The sequence below is a fragment of the Sorex araneus genome, chromosome 1 (genome assembly GCF_027595985.1).
Source record: "Sorex araneus isolate mSorAra2 chromosome 1, mSorAra2.pri, whole genome shotgun sequence".
Classification (NCBI taxonomy): domain Eukaryota; kingdom Metazoa; phylum Chordata; class Mammalia; order Eulipotyphla; family Soricidae; genus Sorex; species Sorex araneus.
The window spans coordinates 205,439,188-205,457,007 of NC_073302.1; the positions used below are offsets into that span (position 1 = coordinate 205,439,188).

Sequence of the window (17,820 nt, forward strand, 5' to 3'; positions counted from 1 at the left end):
GAACCACGGAAGGCCAACAGTGGATTTAGTCTAGCAGTACAAACTGCTAAAAGCAATATTAATTCTGTCTTTTGATTGTGCCATGGGCACATCTTATAAGAGACAAATATCAGTTATATTGTGATTAATTTAAACTCTGCATTATCACTTATAGATTGTTAGCTATCAGCTCATCCTCTGAGCCCATTTACATCAAATAAGTTCAGTACTATTGTGGTAGACGTGGAGGGTGAAAGGAAGGATGCCAGAGAATCTAGTTACAGTTGATCATTTTTAATTGGCTATTTAAAATCTCATCTACATGATGATTAGCCAGCTAGATAGACAATGGAAATGACTGAGGTGGAAATAGTAAAACTTAAAAAGAGATCACAGATCAGGAAATTTCCTTATGGACCCTATACTCATTCTCAGACAGACAAGAATCTTTATAATCCATTATCTGTCCAATGGAAGGAGGTAGGAAACATATCAGTTCTCTCCCACATCCACATGGCGAATGATGGATAGTCAAAGGAATAAATAAGAGCAAGCCCAGGCAAGGAGAGACATACCATGAAGCATCAGTGAGGGATAAGCCATTGAGAGCATGGATGCATGATGGGCAGAATCAAGGAGAGACCAGCATAAAACCTGGACATAGGACTTTAGGGGACCCAAGATTACCTTCTGAAAGTTGTTTACTAACACCTTTAACTCTACATGTTTAGAGTTTTGTATGCTAATTTTGCATACAGTAACTCAAGTACACACACTCAGGAGTTAGTCAGTCACCAAGGATTGTGTGGTATATATGTTGATGTCAATAACTTTGCCTCAGAACTTGCTTAAAAGCTACTGCATTTGCATGGAGAACACCTCAGTTGCAAATAATGCCCTATAATCTTCCTAATCTGGAACTCTAACCAAGTCCCTTAACTTCTCTTCAGATTAAGAATATTTCAAATGTCAGACACGGAGGTATCTCAAAGGGGTTCCTCAGGTTCCCCATGCCAGTGACCTGAACAGCACTTACAGTATCACTGAGCAGAGTACCACCCAGTAGCGCTGGCAGGTCCCTATTACGCAATTAAATAATAATCTCACAGGTGAAATAGGAGGAACCTCTTGTCACAGGATTTGGGTGAGGCTGAGACCATGTGAGATGCCTTTGAAAACAGCAAGGTACCACCCTTGCCAGTTGCTTCCCTCTAAAGCTCCAGCCATCTCATCTCTAATCAAGCTCGGCCGCTGCCTGGCTGCCAGGGAAGGACTTTGTGGCAAAACTCAATAATACCTCATTCTCCACACAGCTTGACCTTGAGGCTACACTTAAGACTGCTGGAGTTTTTTGCCGAATCTCAGTTTCAGTGGAAATGCCTTGAATAAAAGTGTCGCTTACAGTCTGACAACCAGAGTGGGAAGCATGATGTGAAAAAGCAGCAATGAGATATACAAATTTCTTCAAGGTGAATTTGAACATTTCATGTTTCAGTGGATTATTTACTCCCAATTTTATCCTTTAACTTTTCAAGTTAGATATTCTTTAAAACATTTAAAAGATCCCATATAGAAGATAGTATAATGAATAAAGGTATAGAAAATTTAAAAATATAAACATCTATATGAAACCCCCATGCAGATTAATAAAAATAATGTTTTCTTTGTGTTTAAACACACACACACATTAAAATCACTTATTTTCCTTCTTGCAGTTAATTGTCATGCTAAATTTTAAAGTAATCATTCTCTTGTTCTGCCTTATAATTTTCCTCTCTGAAGTATAGAGCCCCTAAAGTCTTAGGAACTACTTTTCCAGTTTTTAGTAAATGGCATCATACTGTTATAATATTTTCTTTCTTGTTATTTTGATTCAGCGTCATGTTTTCAAAAATCATTGAATATTTTTGGACATATTCACTACAGATTAACATTATGCTTATGGGGAAACAGTTGATTTCAAATGTAGCTATCCTGTTGATGGACATTTGGATTTTTCCAGTCTGTGACTTTTACAAACCTTCCACATTCATATCGGGAAATGCTTTCTCTCCTTTGCAGTAGTGACCATACCCAACTACAACATTTCTAGACAAAACCAGATTGTTTTCCATAGCAATTGCAGCAACTGTCAATCTTGCCAACCTTTATTTCTTTCTCTATGTCTTATCACTTAGACTTTTGCTTTTACTTTAGGCTAGACTTATGAAACATTCTTGGCTCCCATTTCAGTGCCTTGTTCCTCTGTCATTGCTTTGGGACATGGCCTAATTGTTGGTGATCTGGATGGCTTTACAGAATTGGCCTGTGTATTTAGTTTCCTAGGGCTGCCATAACAAATTACCGTGGGCTGGATGGTCACAGTTCTGGAAGCCAGAGAAAGAATCAGTGTTATAGGGCAACGCTTTCTCTGAAAGCTCTTGGGGAGACTCCTTGCTTTCCCCTAACTGCCACTAAGTCCAGTCAATCATCTTCTCCACCCATGTTTGATATTGTCTTTGTTGCTATGACAGGTGCTTACCCATCTGTTGAGGTGCTGGCACACTTGACCAGGCTACGTATCGGAGAGTCAACACTCTTTTGGTGGTGCTCATACAATTGTTTCTTGGGTGGGGGGAAGTACTTGGACATAATTCTCAATCATCTTGTTTTGAAGTGCTCACAGCAGGTTTCACACTTCAGTTGCAGTGCTTGGTTATACCCGCCAGTGGTAAACCTGAGAGCTCACATTTTGTTGTGATGTCAGGGTTTCTAAAGAGCAGAGCTGCTGGGACAGTGCTCGGTACATGTGAGCAGTCATGGGAATCCAGCTCTGAGCTTCAGACTTCATGGCAGGAGCATTTGCTCTGTCATCCCAGAGCCTTGCAGAAAATCTTTGAATTTCTATGACTTGCACTTGCATTGCTCTATTCTCTCCCCTTGCCATGACAGGGTATCTCTGTGTTTCCTATCATAAAGATACAAACCACTGAGCTTGTAGTTTGCTCTAAACCTAGTTTAATTTTGTTTTGAGATCCTTAATTAATTATATCTGCCATGACCCTATTTCCAAATAACCAAGCTCGGCCACTAGCATATTCCCAAGAACCAGGAAGATAAGGACTTCTACCCATCTTTTGGGAGGCAGAATTCAATCTTCAATCTGCCAGTCTTCAATGAGGAAGAAGAAGATGAAGAGGGGGCTAAAATTATTATTTTGTGAAACAATTACGATACACGCTATATAATTTTTGCTTGCTTAAGATGTGAACAATTCCCACAGAGGAGCAGTTAAAGATCCACCCACTCAAATAACACACCTGCTTAAAAATAATTCTCCTTTGATCCACTAGGCTGCTTTTACAGTCAGTCAACTAGCTGAGAGAACTAGGTCAGGGTTCTATCTCTGTACCTGAGTCCTCTATTGAACCTTTGGATGCTGGATGTAGGGAGCAGAAGGTGTGTCCCAAAGTTATCTAGAAAGCATCCATTTTTACAAGGATCAGTATGATTTTGTGTGACAAAAAAATTGCAATATTAATGCTATTTTTTAAAGGTTTTGATTTTTTCGGGGGGGGGGAGTGGGTTGTTCTGTCCAGATGGTGCCTAGGGAGATCTGGAAGCCACTCCTGACAATGATTGGCTAGCTAGCCAGCCTGTGGCTGTATACATGGACCCGACAGTGCTCGAGACCACCAGGGCCTCTCTACCTACCTCCAAGCAAAAGTTTTTGAAGGTTAAAATTTATACATCTCCGTAAGGTTTTCCAGTTTTCTTATTTTAAAGCCCTGGTCTGAATTATTCTGTAATTTGTCAGGGATGACCTCACTCCTATGAGGGAGTGAATCACACACTTGCAGCAACTGAGCCAAGAATTCCATTGACCACACCCTCCTTTTCCATGGACTCTAAACCTTGTGTGAGGAAGTTTCGGAAAGAAAGCTCTTCCTGTGGTTCCACTGAGATTTCAGAGACTAGCCTATCAAAAATCAAAGGTCTTGCGGGGATTGTGAGAGGGAAACTGGGGACATTGATGGTGGGAAATATACACTGGCGAAGGATGGGTGTTGGAACATTGTATGACTGCAACTCAATCATGAGCAACTTCGTGGCTGTATCTCAGTGTGTTTCAGTTTAAAAGAAAAGAAAAGGAAGAAATAGATACCAGAATTGCTGTCAGAGACTTCATCGATAATAAAAAGTACAAAATAGTATATTTCAACATTAAGGGGAAAGCATGATTTTTTTTTCCTGGACTGGAGTGATAGCACAGCGGGTAGGGTATTTGCTTCGCATGAGGCCGACCTGGGTTCGATTCCTCCATCCCTCACTGAGAGCTCAGCAAGCTACTAAGAGTATCTCACCCGCTCAGTAGAGCCTGGCAAGCTACCCATGGCGTATTCCATATGCCAAAAACAGTAACAACAAGTCTCACAATGGAGACATTACTGGTGCCTGCTCAAGCAAATCGATGAGCAACGGGATGACAGTGATACTGATACAGTGATCACTAAATCCAATAAAAATGTAACCTCACATGGACAAAAAAAATTAGAAGATCTCAAATAGGGAGGGGATAGAGAGGGAAAAGGACACTAAACAACTTTCAGATAACACCTCTTGTGACAACATACTAAGAGATTATGTCTTCCTTTTACCTCCCCGGTTTCTGAGGTACTATAGGTTCCCAGAAGCCTTAGCTTTATAAAAGATGCAAATTATATAGGTTATCTATATCACTGTATCACTGTCATCCTGTTGTTCATTGATTTGCTCGAGTGAGCACCAGTAACATCTCCATTGCAAGACTTGTTGTTAATGTTTTCGGCATATCAAATACGCCACAGGTAGCTTGCCAGGCTCTGCCGTGCAGGCGGGATACTCTCAGTAGCTTGCCAGGCTCTCCGAGAGTGGAGGAATGGAACCCGGGTCAGCCAAGTGCAAAGCAAACGCCCTACTCGCTGTGCTATCGCTGTAGCCCAGGTTATCTATATAGCAAAGATTATAGTTAAGAAAGAAGTCTCAGTCCATGTGACTTGATTGGGTAACATCTTCAGTCAGAACATCTGTTAACAATATCAGATCTAGGACCTTAGAGATACCTCAACAGAACAAACACATTCTTTGCATGCAGGAGACCAGGGTTTGATCTCTTGCACTGCAGGGAGTGTAAGCAGGCACAAAGGCAGAAATAACCCCCAAGGACCTGCAAATGTGCCACTCCCCACCAATAAATAAGCAGAGAGAGTTGGAGCTGGGAAGTTGCCAACTTTATCATTGGAAGGACAACCAGTAGCTTTCCTTGCATCTCTTTCTTTTTGATATTTAACATCTATCTCTGATCTTAGCTCCCATCTTTTATTCCACAGTAGTATATTTTTCTTTTAATCACTGGCAATTTAAATACAAAGCAATATCAAAATAACTCAAGACAACCAATTTGTTGCAACATGATTTATGCACAATAAACTGCATCAATTTAGTAAGATGCATATTTAATTTTTGACATATGTGTACACCCAAGAAACACCATCCCAAATCAGAAGCAAAGTATTTTTGTAATAGCTTGCCCCTGCCATTTCCTATAAATACATAAAATTTTATATCTAATTTCCATCATTATACATTGGTTTGCATCTTGCAAATTGCATACAAATAAATCATATAAATGAATGCATCCTTTTATTTTTTAATCAATATAATGATTTCAAAATTCATCTATGTTTTTGCATAGTTTTTTTTTATAGATCAGTTGTTGAATCTCTTTTATGCTGAGTAGTATTTCTGTGGCTGGGCTTAACACAGTTTACCTGTTTATCTGTTTGACAAGTATTTGAAAATCCACTCTGTTAGTATTAACAAATTCAGTTTTGACATTCATCAAATACATCAGTACTCCGCCATTTACATTTATGCAACATTTTCATGTGGCTATAATTTCATTTATTTGTTTGAAAATATCTAAAAGGAAATATCTAAAAGTAAATGCCTGGTACTTTTGGTAGGTATATGTGTCATATTTTAAGAAACCACTATACGTTTTTCCAAATTGATATTTTCATTTTATTTTATTGGGGTGAGGCTAGGAAGCCCCCCTGCTACTCTCAGTGATATTGAATAGTAACTAGGTTTAACAGTTAATTGTCCATGATGTGATGCTGGTGTTACCAGCAGTATCAGACTCATGCAGGGAAGGCATGTGCTCCAACTCTTTGACATGCTCTTGGTCTGATTTTATCATTTTAAATCCCAGTAGAATAGCATCTAGTTGCTTCCTATTCTTACCAACACTTTGACTTTGTTAGTTCTTTCAGTGTTAGCTATTTCAGAGGCTGCATTGTCTCCATCATGGTATCTCATTGTGAATTTTTATTTGAAGACATCCTGAGATATTGAATAATTCACTTATTTTTTTTTCTTTTTGGGTCACACCTGGTGATGCACAGGGGTTACTCCTGGCTCTGCACTCAGGAATTACTCCTGGTGGTACTCAGGGGACCATATGGGATGCTGGGAATCAAACCTGAGTCGGCTGCATGCAAGCGAACGCCCTACCTGCTGTGCTATTGCTCCAGCCCCAGAATACTTCACTTATTTTTTGACCATCTATTGTTCTTTTCTGGTTTCTTCTCATATGTTTTGTTCATTATCGAATTGTGATATGTTTCTGTATTCTCAATGAAGTCCTAGTCAAGTTAATGTATTCAAATATTTTCTCCTACTTTGTAACTCAAGCCTCATGCATGAAGGTACCAGCAGAGGAACCCTGGTGTGTGTAATCCCATCAATGGCCAACATCCAAAGAGAAACTTAAAAGCAAGCTATCAGAAGAGAGTGATGCAGAGAGTCTCTTGCCCACATGCCTGGCTGTCTTCCCTAGGGCCCCTCAGAGGGGGTGGGCTCCAGCTTCCCTCCCCACCCCAAGCAGAGCTCCCGGCAGCCGAAGATCACTGGAACCTAGCTACAGCCATGCTCGAGACCCCTCTCCACACGCTTGGACAGGCCTCATGCATGAAGGTACCGGCAGAGGAACCCAAGTGTGTGTAATCCCATCAACGGCCAACATCCAGAGACTTAAAAGCAAGCTCCCAGAAGCGGTATCTTGTAGCCTACTTCTCCATCTGGGAGAAACTGGCAAGCTTCTGAGAGCTTCCTACCCACATGGGACAGTCTTGCAAGCTTCCCATGGTGTATTCATATGCTAAATCTAATAACAAGATGGATCTCATTCCCCTGGCCCTGAAAGAGCCCCCAGTGCGACATCGTTGGGAGGGCCAGTTGAGATAGACTTCTAAGATCTCAGGGAAAGGATGAAATGAGAGGTTACTAAGCCTGCCCGAGAAATCGGTGATTAACGGAATTTCATGATCGTGAAAAATTTCATAGTTTGTACTCTGCATTATGTCAAAATACATGACTATTCCAGTTTTTAGGGCTACACCCATTAGTGTTTGGTGCTCATGCCTGCTCATGGAGCTCTCTTAGCAGGCCTCAGAACCATATGCTGAGGATCAAACAGGGTCACCCATGTGCAAGGCAATCATCCTGTTCACTGCACTATGTCTCCAGCCCCCAAAGGTTTATAGTTAATTTTTACCTTTAAGTTTATAATTTGCTTCAAGTTAATTTTTAAATGTCATTAAATAAGAAACAATTTGTTTTCATAAAGAGCTGTGACTTCCATTTACACAGCATAGTATCTATAAATATTTCCATAAAAAGATATTTTCATGTTAACTTAAACAAATTTATTTATTGTTGTGGTGCTAGAAATTAAACGCAGGGCTTCACATGTGCAAGACAAATGCTCTACCATTGTGAAAATGTCATTTCTTTAATTTTAGCACCACTAATACATTGGCGTTGGTATCTATTGGTAGGCTTTCACTAGTAATTCTATGTGTTTTTAGACTTTTGATTATACTTTTTATTTTTTGTCTTTAAAATGATGCTACCTTTGGGGGTAAGTCCTAATCTATCTGAAGATGTGCTTTGATATTGTTTTGATGCTGAAAGTCATTTACAACTGTTTGACTGTTATCTCTGTTATCTTAGATAAATATTAATATCTGACTGACATTTTCTGTCATAGACCAGGTTAATATGTAACAAAATACTTTGTGAATGTACCCACCCAGTTTCTTGACTTTAGATTCTGCTAAAGATAACAAAACAGGTCTCTTCTATCTTTCTGAAATATATACACATATATATAAATATGCATAACATAAATGCTTGTATAAATCTACACACATATATACATATACTCTCACTTTATTAAGTATCTAACTTAAAACGTAAGCTATTTCCAGATGTGAACTGACATATCAAAAAAAAGTCACCTAAAAAGAATCACTGGAAATCTCATTGTTATTTGACAACAGAGGTACTTATTAAAATGGGTATAAGAGATCCATCTGTTTATAAATTGTTAAAATTGTTCTCTTAAATTTGTTCTCAATCTTTTTCTGAATCTGATGGGAATTTTTTATATAACTAGTGAAAAAAATTAATCTTGATCTTAAAATGTAAAGAAAAGTTGGCAGAAGCTATATATTTTAATGTAATAGTAGTATGCTTATTATAAATGCAAATAAAGGGTTGGGAAAACTAGGACATGGGGAAGGTGCTTGCTTGCATGTGGCTGACCTCAGTTTAATCTTCGACACCACAGTCTTCCCTGAGTACCAGCAGGGGTGATCCCTGAGCACAGAGTCAGGAGTAATTGCTGAACACAATCGGATGGAGCCCTCAAATTAAAAAAATATTAAAATGCAGATAAGGACAAAGGAGAAAGTAGAGAACTATAATTTCCCTACTCATGCAATCTCATTAGTTTTTTATTTTTTTAATTATTTTTTTTAATAAAAATTTTATTTTATTAAATCACCGTGTGGAAGATTACAATGCTTTCAGGCTTAGGTCTCAGTTATACAATGCTGAAACAACAATCTCTTCACCAGTGCCCATATACCACCTCCAAAAAAAAAACCCCACACAGTACACCTCCCATCCCGCCCCCCCCACCCCCTACCTTGTAACTGATAAGTTTCATTTTACATTATGTTTACTTTGGTTACATTCAATATTTCAACACAAACCTCACTATTGTTGTTTGGAGTACCCCACTAGATTCAGACCTACTGTGAAGACAAATAAGGTTGCGCGGCCGCAATAGCGGCCGCGCGGTTTTGAATTTCTGTACTTTGACACAAAGTCCAGGGAGATTTCTTCCAGATATTGGATCACTGCAGGCTTGAAAACCCAATCTGTGGTCGTCTTAATATGGCGGACACCGCGCCCTTCATCCCCGGAGAGAAAGAGGCGAGAGAGAGAAATACCTTTCCCCTTCTGGGCGGGCACGGGGCCGAGGCTTAGTTCTCAGGCTGGAGACATTCTGCGAGGAGTTGCCCATGCTGAAAGAGTTTTTCTTGGTCTGGATTCACACTTGTGCAGCTGCGGAGAGGCCGCACATGCGTGCGGCTCCCGAGATCACATCTCGGCGGTCTCTCATTAGTATTTTAATAAAAAAATCAATGCTTTAGTCTAAAAAATGTGATCACCTAGACTTTCTCCAAAGCACAGCTGACTGTAGGTTTCTTATATATCATACAGTGAGGAGGGTATTGCAGGTACTTATACCTGCCTCACCTTAAGATAAGTATAAAAGGAATATTTAGTTATTCTTTGTTTAGGTTAAAGAGCCATACTAGATACACTATTCCACACTTCACTTCATTTACTTATGAGATTGTCACACACTCTCAAACCGATCCAATGATTTTCTAAATAATCTTTAGTATTTTATTATTATATAATTTTTAAGCCTGTTGATGGATTCTGTATCTGGTTTTAATCTTTTACAAAAATTTTTACACTAACTATTCATACGTACTTGAGAAGACAGTCAGTCATATACCATGTACATACATTTATTTAAACTTTTTAATGTATACCCTAGGAATTCCTTCTCAGTAAGCCTTGCATTTGGTTGTTTGTGCAAAAAGTAGTATTATAGAATCAAAATGTAGGTGAATTTTATATCTTACTAAGCATTGACATATTTTCAGAAATGAAAATCATTCTCAATTATGGTTTAACCTATAGTGTATAAACCTAGTACTTTGTAACACCAGTAATTTCCCAGCACCAGTGACCCCAGTTTCCCTCCCACCCCTTCAAGCCACCCCCACCATAGCCTGCCTCTATGCCAGGTACCTCTCCTCTCTCTCTTTCTCTTTCTTGCTCTCATTTCAGACATCATGGTTTTCAATACAGATGCTGAATGGTTATCATTTATATCTCTTTACCTGCTTTCAACACTGTTCTTCTCCAAAGCGATCATTTCCAACTAGTGTGGTCATAATGGACTCTCCTCTATCTTAACTTCTCTCCATCTCCCACACCACTGACCACCATTGATCGGTCCTCTGGGCCCATTTTCCCTGGCCTTGAATATCAATTTCATACTGTTCTTTTTAATATCCCACACATGAATGTGGTCATTCTATATCTACCCCCCTCTCTCTCTCATTCACTCAGCAATCTCCAACCCCATCCATTTATAGCAAATTTCATGACCTCATTTTTCATAATAGCTGTGTAGTATTCTATTGTGTAGCTGTACCATCGTTTATCCATTTGTCTGTTCTCAGTCACTCTGGTTGTTTCCAGATTCTGGTTATTGTGAATGGTGTTACAATGAACATAGACCTGCAGGTGGTGTTTCTGCTGTGTGTTTTTTGACCCCCAGAGTATATTCCCAGAAATGGCATAACTGGGTCAAATGGAAGTTCAATATCTTTTTTTTTGAGGAATGTCTATATTGTTTTCTAAAAGACTGGGCCCGTTGGCATTCTCACCAGCAATGAATTAGGATCCCTTTCTCCCCCGACACCCATACGAACACTGGTTGTTCTTGTTCATTTATATGTGTGTTGGTCTTTGTGGAGTGAGGTGGTAGCTCACTGTTGTTTTGATTTGCAGCTCTCTGATAATTAATCGTATTGAACATCTTTTCCTTAGCCTTTTGGCAATTCAAATTTCTTCTTTGAGGAAGTTTCTGTTCATTTTTTCTCCCCATTTATTGATAGGGTTCTATATTTTTTTCTTATAAAGTTCTACCAGTACCTTGTATATTTTTGACATTATCCCCTTATCAGATGTACATTGGGTGATTAGTTTTTCCCATTCCATGGGCTATCTTTGTATCTTGGTCACTGTTTCTTTGAGGTGCAGAAATATTAGTTTAATGTAGTCACATTTGTAAATATTTGATTCCACTCTCTTGGTCAGTGGTGTTGCATCTTTGAAGATGTCAGACTCCTTTTTAAGTTTGCTTATTGAAGTTCGAATCTCTTGTTTTCATTGTTGTTGACTCTGTGGTTTGCATATTTGTGCTTACTCTTCTCCATAACCCATGTACTTGGCACCCCTTAGCCCCTGCTCCTCTTTGTGTCTTGCCTAACTTTTCTTTTCTCCTTGGTCGCTTTTCTTTTCTGCCTTCTCCTCCTTTTGCTCTGGAGCCAGGCATGATCTAAGCATTCTCCCTTTCAAACACTGCATTCCCCCGTCTAGTTATCCCATATATCACTCATAAGTGATATCATCCTGTGTTTGTCTTTCTTCTTCTGGCTTACTTCATTTAACATGATTTCTTCTAGTTCCATACATGTTTACAGTGAATGTATTTAATCCTTAGAATGTTAATGGATACATATTATTCTGTATAAATTGCTTCTTCACAACAATCTTTCATGTTTCCTACTGAGTTGTTAGTTATGTCTTGGGGGCGTAATATTAAAAAGTTATTTATAAATAAAAATATAACTTTTTTACTTCTTAAAATATGGCAAATGTTTTTCCTTGGTATTTTGAGGTCTTAAAAATTTTGATATTACCATCTCAAGAAAAGGAATGACTTAATTACACATATGCTTTCCAAGGAGAACCTTTATTTATTAAACTAAAACTAGATAGAGATTTTTATTTAATTCAAATATAGTTGAATACATATTTTGGCTATGGTATATAGTGTTGCAGTATACATAGGAGTGCAAATATCTTTTCTAATTAGTACAAAATATGGAAAAAATTCCTATGAACAGATGACCGGATAATGAAACTGTGGGTACATATGCACAATGAAATATTATGAAGACTTAAGAAAAGATAAAATGCAATTTGCTGCAATGTTGATGCATCTGGAGAGTATCATGTTGAGTGAAATAAACCAGAGGGAGGGGATCAGACTCAGAATAATATTCTCATATGAGGGATATAAGGAACACCTTGTGGAGGGCTACAAGCAAATACATAATGGCAATCGAAATGAAAAGCAGGGTACATGGTCTTCAGTAGAAAGCTTGGCACTGGGAAGGCATGAGGGGACAGTAAGGGAAGGGAAAACCAGGACAACTAGGGGAGGGGAAAAGTGTCTGCAATGAATCACAGAGGCAGGCTGAGGGTTGGGAGGGAAATTGAGAACATTGTCAGAGGAACCAGTGCTAGAACATTCTATGTCTGAAATTCAGTCATGAAAATCTTTGTAATTCATGGTGATTCAATTAAAAAAAGATAAAAATATCCCACAAGGATAGTTGGATGTTCTCTCATTAGAGAACAAGAAAGAAGGACATTTCACCTATCAGGAAGAACATTATGTAATCTTTTTGGATTGCCTATCCAGGGTTATATAAAGCACTGTTTATTCCCTTACCCTGATTCTGAATTAATTAGGGCAAGGGAAGATGGAAAAATACTTAACCCTCACCCCAATACAAACCTTAACCTTGACCCTACATTAACGTTAGCTTAGGTCTAAACCTACAAAATAACATAAAATTCACCATTGCTCTATAAATAATTTTGGCATTTAAATAAAAACAGGCGGGGTGGAACGATATCACAGTGGGTAGGGCGTTTGCCTTGCATGAGGCTGACCAGAGTTTGATTCCTCTGTCCCTCTCCGAGAGTCTGGAAAGCTACTGAGAGTATCCAGCCCGCATGGCAGAGCCTGGCAAACTACCTGGGGTGTATTTGACATGCCAAAAACAGTAACAAGTCTCACAATGGAGAGATTACTGGTGCCCACTCAAGCAAATCAATGAGCAATGGGATGACAGTGATACAATGATACAGTGAACTAAAAGCAGACATATATTGTCCTTCATCATTATGTTCAAAACCTAACTTCATTTCTAGCCCTAACCTTAACTCTATGCTAAGGTTGTTTGTTTGAATTTTTCATTACCCTAAATTTGACAATCTCTCCTATAATAACATTGTCATTTAAATTTAAACAGTGAAACCTAAAGTATAATATCTAACAAACCCAACTCTGATGCCAATGCTAACCTTAACCTAATTCCGCACTAACCTAACCTGAACCTAAGTCGATAACTATCAGTTAGCCTAAAATTAACAATCAGCCTACAAATAACATCGATATTTTAACTTTTAAAATACCTCAACATAAAACCTAACCCTATTACAAAACCTTCTCTAACCATAACCCAAATGCAGACCCCGATACTAACACTAAATTAATCTTAGGTCTAAACCTACCAATTAGCCGAAATTTAGCTATTGCCTTACAAAAATAACTTTGATATTTAACTTTGAAAACAGCCAAACATAGACCCTAATTTTATTCTAAAGGGCATTTGGGAGGTTGTTTCCAAAAATGTTACTCTCTATATATGGTCTTAGATGAATGAAAACATTTTTGATTCTATACTCCTATTTGATTTATTTACTTGTTTGAGGTATGTGTATGCACAATACAGGTGCAGTTTTTCTCCATTCAAGGTAGCTCTAGTTTGACTATATGAGACTTTCACCTTGCCCACATAAAGACTTTGAGGAACTTAGTAAACATATACTAGGAGTTGACTATTTGCTTTTCTCAGTCATCATTATGATGAAAACTGCCAACAATTCACAAAGAACTTAAGAGACTACTAAAATTATTTTTCATTGAATTTTTTCATTTTTTAATTAAAGCACAATGATTTACAAAGTTATTTATAGCTGAATTTTATGCATACAATATCGTAGTACCAATCCCACTACCAATGTCAGTCTCCCTCCCCCAATTTTCCCAGGTTTCCTTAATATCTACCCCCACCTCCACCCCAACCTGTCCTCTTGACAGGCACCTTTCTAAGTTTTGTCGTTAAAGTTTGTGTCTCTTGATTTCAGTGTTGTTGTCTCTGAAAAGTATGGAACACTTTGCTAACCTGAGTGTCATCCTTGCCCAGGGACCATGATAATCTACATGGTTCCAAATTTAGCACATGTGCTTTGATAGTGAGCACTACCAAAGCAAGATTTTAACAAGAAGATTACATGAAGACACGATCAGTGTTTTTTTCAAAGCAATAAAGAAATCAATTGAATGTCAAGATTGCTTTCCAGTTAGCCATGCATTTTCACAGCAGGACTGTTGGAAGTTTTGCTAGGAGTCTGAGCTCCAGCAGTGCTTCTCGCCTTTTTTGACAAATTGACTCACTGGCTTGGGTTTTGGAGACATGAAGCACCAACAAATATTTAGTGAAACTGTACCCAGCTTGGAGCCTAGTGAAGTCTTTTCAGAAATATCCCCTTGAGTAAGGAGTCAGTCTGCAGTATAGCTTGCACTACAGTGGTCAGCAAAATCCCCAGTTTGCCTGAGGTGAATAGCCAGTTCATCTGTCTTTGAGTGAAGATGCTTTTTATAACTTCACTCCTCTTAAAAATTCACTGAGCTCCATGAAAGGGGAAGACTAGACAAATTTTTGTCCCAAAAGAATTCATATTCTATATGAACTCTGAAGTAACTTGGAAATGTTTGTGAATTTTGTAGCTTTTAGCTCTTCATCAGGTCTAATTTGTAGATCTCCAAGTTACCTAAAGATTTCTTAGAAGTCTTCCCTTTCTGCCTTTAGTTTATCCTAATTTCTAATGTTCCTAGGTTTGATTATTTTGTCCTTGTGCAGATATGCTTTCCATGCTTAGTTTTCTATGCTCTACAATTACCTCTCTCTTCTGATGAGAAACTATTGCCCAAGTCTTTTCTTTGTCCTTGATATTGTGATTTCTTCACTGCTGAAACTTCCTGCTCGTTTCTTGGGTTTGCATTCCATTTAAAGTGCTCTTCACCCCCCCGGGCAAAATTAACAACTTTTATTTATTTTTAATTTATTTTATTAAAACACCATGATTACAAAGTTGTTCAGAAAACAGTTGTTTTAGGCATATAGTGTTCAATACAATCAGTGTGACCTTCCACCATGTCCCCAGCTTCCCTCTCAACCCCAGCCTGTCTTCTTAGGCACATCACAATTTTACTCCATTTTGCTCTAACAAAACTTAAATGGCAAATAGAATTATCAGAAAATAAATCAGTAAAAGCCAATTTGTGATTTCTATATGAATTTAACCTATGTAAATCATCATCATCATCATCATCATCATCATCATCCTGTTGATTGTCAATTTTCTCGTGCAGTCTCAGTAACGTCTCATTCGTCCTAACCCTGAGATTTTAGAAGCCTCTCTTTACTCATCCTTCCCCACAGTGCCACATTGGAGACTCTTTCAGAGTCAGGAAAATGAGACTCATCATTGTTACTGGTTTTGGCATATGAATACGCCACGGGGAGTTTGCCAGGCTCTCCCATTTGGGCAGGAAACTCTCGGTAGTTTGCCAGTTTCTCCCAGAGGGAGAAGTAGGCTATAAGATGTCACTCGACAGCAAAGTGAGCACATGCTTCTGGGAGCTTGGTTTTATAGTCTCTGGATGTTGGCTGTTGGTGGGATTACACAGTGCCAGGGGTAGTTCCTGGGTATGACTGTCTAGCTACTGGAAAATGGGGAATCTGGGCGGAAGAGGCCCAGTCCCTATCTGGGCAGGCTTGGAGGTCTCAACCCCGGGTCCTACACACCTGGGTTCCTCTGCCAGTTCTTTCATGCCTGAGGCTTGTCCGAATGTGTGGAGAGGGGCTTTGAGCATGGCTGTGGCTGGGCTCTGGAGGTCTTCGGCTATGGGGGTCTGCTTGGAGTAGGGAGGGAAACTGAAACCTGCCCCCTCCAAGGGGCCCCAGTGAAGAGAGCTAGGTGGGGGGGGGGCGGGAAAGACACTCTCTGCAACCTATGTAAATAATAAAGTTAAATAACCTATGTAAATGATAAAGTTAAAATCATTTAATGAAAGATAACAAAATGCCTATTTTCATTTACTTAAGTTTTCAACTCCGGAATCTAAGATATATTGTGCTAAATTTCATGTTGTACTTGGATCTTGTTATGGTTTTAATCATGCCTTACCTGTCATTATGTAAATGCCATTAAAAAAATTCTGTTAATGTATTTAGAACTTATGTGAAATAGGTAAGGCCTACATATATAAAAAAAAAATTCCCACACTTTATTTAAGCATGTTGTTTACAAAGTTGTTCACAGTTATTTGCAACAGGCGTTTAATATTTCAACACTAATCCCACAAACATGATCACCTTCCCTCTATCATTGCCTCCATTTTCCCCAACTTCTCCTCAAGCCCGCCCCTGTAGCAGGCCCACAATAATTTATTTTATATTGCTTGTTACCAAATAATTGCTAACAGAATGATCAAAAAGTACGTTCTCAGAAGAAAATTAGTGAAAATTGTATGTCACTATGGAGACCTTAAGTGCTTGGCTGAGGGATTACTAAAATGTTGTTACAAGTTAAGACTTCTGTATTAACGGTGTTAATGTTTTGTTAGCTGAGATTGGTTGGCTTTTATGTTCCATCCCACTCAATTTGCTGTGCTACTACTGTGTTGCCAGTATTGTAGGTTAGAGGTGTCACTCTAGGAAGTCCAGAAATTTTAACTGGGCTGTTCACCTGGAGTTAAATTTTTAACTCAGTGGCATCTTTGGGGTGTGAGCATCACTTCTGGGGCTTCCAGAAATATAGGGAGTGGGAGGAGGCAGACTATCCTGACCCCAAGGAAGTCCCCGTCACAGGGACCCCAGTACCTGAGTTTTCTGCAGGTTAACTTTTCTGTGAGGCTCAGGTCTGAGCTGATGGAGTCTAGCCAGAGGCATTATAGTGACATTGGAGTCTGGGAACTAGTAGCCACTGGGATTTGTTTGGGTGGGCACTGGCCCATTCCTCTCCAAGGGTGCCCTGGGTGTCCCAGGCAGGAACAGATGTCCAAGAAATTTTGCAGCTAGTTGATTTCTTTCAAGATTTATTTATGAACAAGGCCAGTAGATGAGCTTACATGGTGGTGCAGGTGGTTCATGGGTGTAACTGCCAAAGGAGTGCTATTTAATTGTGTGTTAGGAGAGAGTAGAGAACAACTCACTTCTTTCACAATGTCTGTGATGACTCAGCAGAACCAACCCTGGAAACAACAAGCACTGGAGAGAATAAGCACTGTGAAGTACATCCTGAGGGCCACAGTGTCTCACCTCTGGGCAGGAAGAGACACAGCTAGTTGCCCTGGAAGGCAGACAACAGTTACCTGTTGCTGCATAATAAATCTCTCCACAATGAAATGGTTTAAAATGAATCATTTATTATCTCTCAATGTCTATGGCTGTGACATATAGATTTGTTTTGGCCAGGGTCTCACAAAGTAAGCAGTAAGTTATTGTTACTGTTTAATTAGAATTTTTGGCCAGAACCTTCATTCATTTCTGGACTGTCCAAGGAGTCAGGGATTCTTGCTAACATAGTGACTGAATTTCAAGAGCAGCAGAGAGAAGGAGATAAAAGGAAGGAAGGAAGGAAGGAAGGAAGGAAGGAAGGAAGGAAGGAAGGAAGGAAGGAAGGAAGGAAGGAAGGAAGGAAGGAAGGAAGGAAGGAAGGAAGGAAGGAAGAAAGGAAGGA

The 17,820-nt window shown here is 39.1% G+C and overlaps 1 non-coding gene across 1 annotated transcript; it reads right to left on the minus strand.

Annotated features, from left to right (window-relative positions):
• Positions 1–14,174: 14,174 nt before the first annotated feature.
• LOC129401412 (U6 spliceosomal RNA) lies at positions 14,175–14,276 on the minus strand. Its single transcript, XR_008628328.1, has one exon. It is a non-coding gene; the product is annotated as a U6 spliceosomal RNA (small nuclear RNA).
• Positions 14,277–17,820: the final 3,544 nt, after the last annotated feature.